The following is a 7,642-nucleotide window of genomic DNA, read 5'->3' as shown; positions in this document are numbered from 1 at the left end:
ACTTGTCGCTCATGCGCAGTATTATTATTATTTTTTTTTTAAAACCTTTATTATATCGTTCAGCAAAAAATTACAAAAGTAGCCCTACAACCACAGGGGCCGGTCACCACATGTAGGCGATACGTATCAGAAGTTCCAATAACACAGCTCTTCAGCCGGCAACCCTGAGGTCCGGCAGCGGTAAAGGATATACGGTGCATTAAAAATAGTACAGATCGAAGGATATTCATAAGGTTTCATTTTACATTTAACCCCCCCCCCCCCAGAGACAAGATAAAGAAGAAAATACAGGATATCCGGAGCCACACATTCGAAGGTATGAGAAAGGCGGGCAGGTGTAAGAAGGTAGTCGCGGACCAAGTTAAAGAAACCGTAAAGACGCAAGCGCTAGTATGCTCAATGAGGGTGAAGAACAAAACAACCGATCTCCCATCGTAGCCGCCCACCCCATACCCCAGACCCCGCCCACTCGTATACTTCAGGATGAAACCGAAAGTACTGCTACCGGACACTGCAAGAAGAGAAGAAAAAAAAAAAAGGGGGCCATAGAACAAAACAAAGGCAAAATAACAAACCCCCCACTCACCCCCCCCACCCTGCACCCCTGCAATGGCAACGGCCTACCCCACTGGCAGCGTGCCTGTCGCCCAGAAGAATACCCTAAAAAGAGAGAGAAAGAAAGAGAAAGGAGCCATAGAACAAAACAAAGGCAAAATAACAAACCCCCCCACCCTGCACCCCTGCAATGGCTACGGCCTGACCTACTAGCAGTGTGCCTGTCACCCAGAAACACCCCTAAAAGAGAAGAGAAGTGGAGGAGAGATAAAAACACACTCCCGGACTCCCTTACCCCCACCAGATGCGACCACCCCGAAACACGGTCAAAATAAAATGCAGCAAAATATACAATCAATCCGGGGAAGTATGATACACACCACCCGACTCCCGTACATTACAGGCCACAATCCCAGCGGCAAATTAAATTATTTTGCCGAACCCTAAAAAACACAAGTTAACCCTGGCCGGTACGATTCTTCACTAGAGCACTTATAACCCAGACCACAACAACAGTGAGAGAAGCAGAGCTTCCATAAAAGTTCAAGTCAGTACGAGGGAATCGAAGAAAGGATAAAAGTTCACGATATACACAGAGCAAGCGAGGAAAAGCTTGGAAGGATAATGAAACTCTCCGATAGCCACTGGTGACCTTGTTGAGGCACTCAAGGTTGTCCATAGCGATGTTCAGCGGGATATGGCTCAAGCAGGGGAAGCTAACAATGTTCACGGGCGCGCGATCTGTCCTGTAGGGATCAGCAGCGCACACGGAATCCGGCTTCCGCATAGGGTCCTCAAAGTTGAGCATACAATGTTCCATGGGTAGTACAGCTGGTTGAGATGATGCCGAAAAGTCCCCGTCCGGTCTCCGGCAGAGATTGTCCACTGTTGCGACAGTGCCTGGTAGTTGGCGATGAACTGTGAGTGGAGCGCTCCAATGGCCAACATTAAGGCATGTAGCGGTGGTGTGCCTTCTGTCCGCTCCATCTCCTCTCACGAAGCGACAGAGCAGGATATGAACCCCGGAGGTCGACTACTCCGGGGTAGCAGGCACAACCGGAGCAGACAACAACAATGGGCGCCCTCACCTCACAATTTCTACACCTTCGCCGCTGGTCAGGGCTCCCGTCCGTCACCCCCGGGAGGCTTACAGTGTCTCCGGGCGTCGGATACAGGGCCGCAGCAACCGAAGAGTCACGCTGCAGCGTCTGTGGTGTAGACAGGATACTAAATCGCCGTTAAAAACAAGTAAAGTGTGTCTCCGTTCGGGAGACCGGACGAAGCCCAAAGTCCACAGCCTATGTTGTTGAACTCCAGCCCGGATGGGTTGGAAATCAAGGCCCCGGCTTCCACGCTGAGTTAGGCCGAGAATGCAACACGGCATATCTTCGTCACCCGATGAGTTAAAAAGTTCGGGATTGCACCTTCAGAGTCAGTCACTCTTCGTGTACACGGGAGTCCGGTGTGAAAACAGGATAACGTGCAGGATATACAAGCTGCTGGCGGAGGTCGGCGGAGCCGGGAGCTTATGCCGCCATCTTGCTTGCTAGCGTAGCTCCTCCCCCCTCATGCGCAGTATTGCTAAATATGGCCGCTTTGTTTTTCACATGCTCCGCGCTTGCACTGCTGCTTTAGCAAAGCCATTTTTCCTGCTTAACTCCTAACGCTATAGTTATTATAAAGTAAGGGATGTAGTATAGCCATTCACGGTATACAGTGTATTCATTTTTTCTGTGTTTCTAAATTGTTTTCGCTTACTTTTCATGTACCATCCTCGGGGGGGGGGGGGTCTGGAAAGCACCGCTACTCCATCTTGACGTCCGAATAGAACCAGTCATGTGGCGGGGGAAAAGAAAGTCAAGCAGCAGTGGAACCCAGCCAGCTGGCAGCCAAAGCCAAGATGCTCGTGGGAACCTGTTCTCTGACCCAGCTGAAGAAGTCGAACATTTACCTGCAGTGGCAACAAATGTATTTAAGTTTTGTTTACCCCATTGTCTGCTGAAACCTCTCTTGCCATGGGAACTGGAATGTAAGGGGTGGGTTCGAAAAATGAATATTAAGTCTGAGAAAGTCTAAATTTTAGGAGGTACCATGACCTAACCTCCTCTCTTGCCCAATCAGAAATTAGGGAACCTTTCACTTGCAACATTTGTGGGTGGTACATTGTCCCGAAAACAGTATCATTTGCCTAGGTTTAGCTAGAGAAATTGTCCGACTTGTCCGAATAGCTGACCTGTCACTGACCCAACGAACTCTATAGGTGATTGATACAGAGAGCTGCGGAGCACTCTGTCCGTAATTTCCCCAGACTCAGTCGGAGTTTGGTAAACCTTAAGTGCTGACGAAGCACTTTGCTAGGAGATTCGAGAACCCAATAGGGGTCATTGGCAGATTCCTTGCAGAGAGGGGGTAGCGCAGGCGTTGCATCCGAAGCTGCAGGTGTTGGTCGTACCCTTTGGTGAGCCCAGTCCTGATCCAAACCCTGAGGTTATCCTGTCCTGACTGTCCATGAGCTGTACCTGCTCGCCTACTGGCAGCCTTAGTCCTTGAGGGTCCTTTCCCGCCTTTTCCAACTGACCCGTGGCCAGGGTTGGTCTTCATTCTGTCCCAGGTAAATATAACGTTGCATGGGTGTTTGTCTGTCCAAGATTCTTTTTCCCTTTCCCGAATAAAGCAAATTACCTATTTGTCCTTTACCCTGTTTTTCTCTAAGTTTTTTCGTATAAACTGATGTATTAGCATGTTCCATTCTCTCCCTACCCTTAGTCAACTTCAGAATCATATGCATATATAGTTTGTCCCATTCTTACCCTCCTTTTAGAGAATAAGCACATCTGTATAAGTCAAATTGCATAAGTTTCGTTTCTCATAGACTGTTAGTAATAACTGAAAGTTGGCTCTGACTAGTATGTTCCTTTTTTTCCTTACCCGCCTTTAGTGAAGTTATGAAAGTACTGTTGATCTAAATATAGCATGTTCCTTATTTTCCCTTCCCTTAAAATTCCAAATTTCTAAATGTTTCTCACTTTGATTCATTGTTATACTATTTTCTTAATCTTAGTAATAGATAGTTTGATTTGTATTAACCTGTGGCTCATGGAAACTGAAGAAAACGATAACTAGATAAAGGTTTTTGAAACTCCTTGCGTTTGTGGTTATTATAAGAGTATAAAGGAATTGAAATGGTATATGGTACTTGTGTTGTCTACTTTCTCCACAGCTAGCTCCTACATCCATTGTGATCTTAGGTACCTGAGATGAGGATTGGTAAGTCAGGTACACAGAAATAAACGGAGAGGAACCGAACTGCTGATAGTAGTGTGTGGGTTACCTGATTAAAGTATTACGAAAATTATATTTTATGGGCCCAAGTGTGCATATTTGGTAACAATGCTGGTCGGGTGACCTGCGCGCTCTATCAGTAGTTTTTCCGGTAGCAGAGCTATGGTTAGGGCTAGTTGAGACAGGTAGATAGGTTATTTGTTGATAAACCGTGAAAATTTAAATGTGCTGCTAAAAAAAATATTTTTCTTGAGAATCGATTGATTGACTGTAAAATATTGTTTGAAATGCTATGAAATGTTTTCTTTTTAGGTTGGGATAAAATGCTGCTATATGAGTTAATGTATTAACAAATTGTTAGTGATTGTTATATGTTGTCTGGAATCCCCGGGGGCAGAATAGCGGGTGGTTAGGAGAAACCACCTTGCAGTGAGGTCAGTGGCTCGAGGAAGATTAGTGCATGGTTAGGTAGAACTGGAAGCGCTAATTAGGGTTTTTCTGAATGAGTAGTTGAATAAACGATAGCAACGAGTTCGCTATTGAAACTTCAGTTGTGATATTACCTAGTAAGGGTCACACGAGGAAGGAGTAGTAGGTTCATTGGAGCTTGAGTGAGAGCAAAGGAGTTCGCTAGTGAAACTTTGGACTTAGTATATATCCCGGAAAGAGTGGATGAGTCAAAGAAGTAGCAGGTTCTCTAATGCTTGTGTGAAGGGTAGGCAGGAGGGTCTATCCGTAGTGTATGAAAAGTAAACAGAAGAAGTTTATTCGCAGTGAAACAAATCTTTCTGTCTAGACACTCGAGTACAGTGGCGAATGTTATATGTTGTAAACTAAAAAGAGCACTTGCACTTTAAGAAAGAAATCAAGTTTCTGTTACCTTGTGAAGGAGGGAGTCAGTTGCGGGGCTGTGCTGACGTCACTCTGTGCCGCGCTGGTATTGGTCGAAACAGCGGGTGTGTAGCAGAGCTGGAATTGTAAAGGAAGGGCGAGTGCCGGAGCGTGAGACGGCGTCTCACGAAGAGGCCGCGCACCCATTGGTTGGAGTTGGTTACAATCTCAGTATTGATTGGTTGTTGAAATTTACAAGGCGCGCTAGCATTGGAAGAACGTTTGTAAACAAGAGTACGCACTTTAAGCCTGAGTTAGTTTTACGAGGTATATGTGGTATCCCGAATTTTTACCTGATCCGAAATATTTTGGTATTGGTAAGGATCCGATGCTGAGAGGCAGACCTTACAATATGTACGGAAGCAAGTGAAAAATGACTCTCGTAGATAAAATGAAGAATTATTTCAAGAAAGACAAGCCCATAAAGACTAGAGAAGGAGTTATTATTCCACCACCCAATAGTCCAGCATCATTTATGATGTTTGACAAAGGGTATCATACCTGTGTATGGTTGGAAAATTGGGTGAAATATACTAAAGACGACGGAGTTTTAGCTTTTCCTGTGGATGGTACCTTTAACAGTAGAATTCTGTTTAATTTGAGGACCCAAATGAATGATTTGCACCCCAGACCAAGACTGACACAATATGAGGCCCTTGAGGAATGGGAGGTTGTGGCCTTTGAACGAGACAGACCCAGAATTGACAAAGGAATAAGTAAATGGCATCCAAAGATGAAGGGAGAAGCTAAAGAGAAAAAGATGAAGCAGTGGAGACAGAATATGATGGTAGAAGGACTATTCCCAGTACGAGGCGTAGATGAACCCATGGGAGTGAAAAGGACAGAGAAAACTTGACACTTAATGACTGCGGGGGATTCGGAAGACGAATATTTGGAGGATTTATTAATGAAAAATCCACCTCCATATGATGAGGAGTCTAGGTCCTTGAGTTCAAAGAATCCATTCATCAGGCCACCAGTAATAGGAGGGCCAGCGCAACTGATACAGCAGGTTCAGGTTAAAGGCCTAGTAGTATAGAGGGATTTAGCATGCCCGATACAACTGTACCATGTTATAGACCATCCTGTGGTGAGGGACCAAGTACTACCATTCCAACTGCCCTAAATCTTTACCCTCCATTAATTCCGCAAATAGTACATGATACCTCCACAGAAAAGGTCCTACAGGACCGAGAGAGATAGAGGCCTTAATTAAACAGAGAACTGAATTGATACAGAAAATATCCCAGTTAAATTCAAGTCCCGAAGCTTTGACAATTCCAGTAACTATTGGACCAGTTGTTCCTCTTTACGGGGATAGACAGTCGAATCCGAAAACTCCAGTTATTTCCCCAGTTGTAGCGCCGCCAAGAAAAGAGCCCCTAATTGTTGATGACCAGACAAGTGAATGTGAATCTATAATTTCCTTAATGGACTTGCCCATAAGAGAACCAGAAGTTAGTGCACCAAGAAAGAACACTCAGACTAGTGCACGAGAAGTCCTGATAGAAACAGCTTCAGGTACTCGAAGTGCCACGGTAGTGACTCCGGAAGAAATAGATCGTTGGACTCGAGAATTAGCGAAGGTAACTCCTCAGCCCAAACCATTAGATATTTACAAATTAAGAATAGAATTGGAAGAACTGATGGCTGGAAACGTGGGACTAGACAGGCTAAACACTCTTGATGAGGAAGAGTTGTTGTTCATATGTAAAAGCATTACCAGAAATACCAGAGTGTTCCATGAGAAACTAATGGACACCGCAGCTAATATGGGAATAAATGTCAGCAGATCTAAAGTATTGCAGAAACCATACAGAGCAGAATTTTCTGACAAAGATTTAGAAAACATGAACGTGTCAGGGAAAAAGGTGCAGATAAGAGAGTTGTTACACCTGTTACAGAAATGGGGAGACCTAGAAAAATGGAAAACAAGGTGGGCTAAGAAAAAGGAAGACAGTAGGTCCCGACACGTGTCCCCTGAATATGTCCTAAAAGGAAAGATAAAGCTGAACCATTGTATCCCATGGGAGAAGTGCCAGGTGGGAAATATGTACATGTTCCATGGTCCCGACAGGATATTGTGTCATTCACAAATGATTTCCCAAAATTACGAGAAAAACCTGTAGAATGATACAGGCAGGTTGAGAGGTTTATTAAAGTGCAAAAATGTTTCCTGAAAGATCTAGATGGGTTCTTTGACATTGTAGTTCCCGTAGATTTGTGGACAGAATGCAAAATTGCTGTTGATTGGCCCAGTGAGGAGTATGCCAGAGACACTAGGACAGGAGCCCCCTCAGCGGAGGTGATGAGAAAATATGACCAAGTAATATTGTACTTAAAAGGAAAGGTGCCCGCTAAAGAAACTGATTGGACCCGTATAGATAGAACTACCCAAAATCGTGATGAAACTGTACATTCATATTATGAACAACTGTTACAGGTGTTCAAAACGTACAGTGGACTAGATAACATTGAGACGAAGGACATGAACCATTTTATTTATCGATTCGTGGTAGGGTTAAGACCTGAAATTTCACAGTGGATCAAAGACAATAAAATCTGTTGGCAAGCTAAGCCTATAGATGAGGTCCTGAAACACGCCAAGTATTGTGAAGATGAGATGGAAAATAAAAAGAAAGCATTAAAAGAGAAGGTCATGTGGGCACAAGTGAAACTGGCAGAGCAACAAGAAAAGCAGTTAAGTAAAATGAATAATAATACCCAGAATCAAAGCCCTGGGGGTGGAGGGAAGCCCAGAGTTAAAATGAGTCGAGAGGAAGCCAAGAAGAAGTTCCCCTGTCACGGGTGCGGACAGATAGGGCACTGGAGAGACGAGTGTCCAACGATACAGAATGGTAACATGCCCAATAATGATTTGAATCCACAGGTGCAGAAAGAGGGGCCACGAAAG

The sequence above is a fragment of the Lissotriton vulgaris genome, chromosome 3_1, assembly GCF_964263255.1.
Source record: "Lissotriton vulgaris chromosome 3_1, aLisVul1.2, whole genome shotgun sequence".
Classification (NCBI taxonomy): Eukaryota; Metazoa; Chordata; class Amphibia; order Caudata; family Salamandridae; genus Lissotriton; species Lissotriton vulgaris.
This window is presented reverse-complemented; position numbering follows the sequence as displayed.